The sequence below is a fragment of the Parus major genome, chromosome 20 (genome assembly GCF_001522545.3).
Source record: "Parus major isolate Abel chromosome 20, Parus_major1.1, whole genome shotgun sequence".
Classification (NCBI taxonomy): Eukaryota; Metazoa; Chordata; class Aves; order Passeriformes; family Paridae; genus Parus; species Parus major.
In genome coordinates this window covers 2,923,835-2,924,176 of record NC_031788.1, presented here as the reverse complement: position 1 = coordinate 2,924,176, position 342 = coordinate 2,923,835, and positions in this window count along the sequence as shown.

Genomic DNA, 342 nt, shown 5'->3' with positions numbered 1-342 from the left:
CTTCTCTTGCAGGAATAACAGAGATGATGGCTGCAGAAATCTTTGTTTTGTACACATGTTTTATATCTTGTTCTTTGATAGCTTCCTGTAAATATGTTATTAATATTGTTATTTCATTGAGCCTTCTGTCAATATGTTTTGAAGGTTGTTAGTTCATTAGGTCTTATGTAAATACATTTTGAAGATTATTTCTTATACCCATCCGTAAATATGTATAGCTAGATTCTATAGCTTGTTATAATGATTTTTATCATGTAAAAAAGTCTATTGTTTTTACTTCTCTTCTGTAAATAAATTGTCCTTGTTTGTCACAGGCTGTCTGTCTTTGCATTTGCTTTGGGC